Source organism: Octodon degus, unplaced genomic scaffold, assembly GCF_000260255.1.
Source record: "Octodon degus isolate 3935 unplaced genomic scaffold, OctDeg1.0 scaffold00210, whole genome shotgun sequence".
Classification (NCBI taxonomy): domain Eukaryota; kingdom Metazoa; phylum Chordata; class Mammalia; order Rodentia; family Octodontidae; genus Octodon; species Octodon degus.
In genome coordinates, this window is record NW_004524786.1 from 2,832,548 (window position 1) to 2,833,103 (window position 556).

Sequence of the window (556 nt, forward strand, 5' to 3'; positions counted from 1 at the left end):
CTCGTGGTTCACAACTGGAAATGTGTTCACAATTTTACATTATTTTTAGCAGTCACGCATAGATACACATGTTATGTAAATACTATATATAAATTATATATATAATAACTGGATACTGTGAAATTATGTAATTGTCAATTCTATAATCATATAATTGGTAGAATTTAAATGAGGACGAGTCCAGGTTTTGCACACAAACATGAACAGCGGGTCTACTCATAATTGCTGGAAACAGAAACAACTCCTTTATTCCAGCTAGTGATCAGCAAACTGCAGTGGAATGCTGCACAGCAGTGCAGAGGGACAAGAAGTGCCTGCCTGTGACCCCAGCACTTCAGGAGGCTGAGGCAGGAGCATTACAGGTTTGAGTCCCACCCGGGCGACTCCTAATCAGAGAATAAGTACCTACTACAGGAGTGGCAGAAGACATAGACAAGAGAATGCATGAAAATTAACAGTAACAATTCAATGTGCCTCTGAATGAATCAGTATGTAGCACACTCAGTGGCAGCAGGCCCTGACACATTGTGTCTCAGTATTATTATTATTATTATTA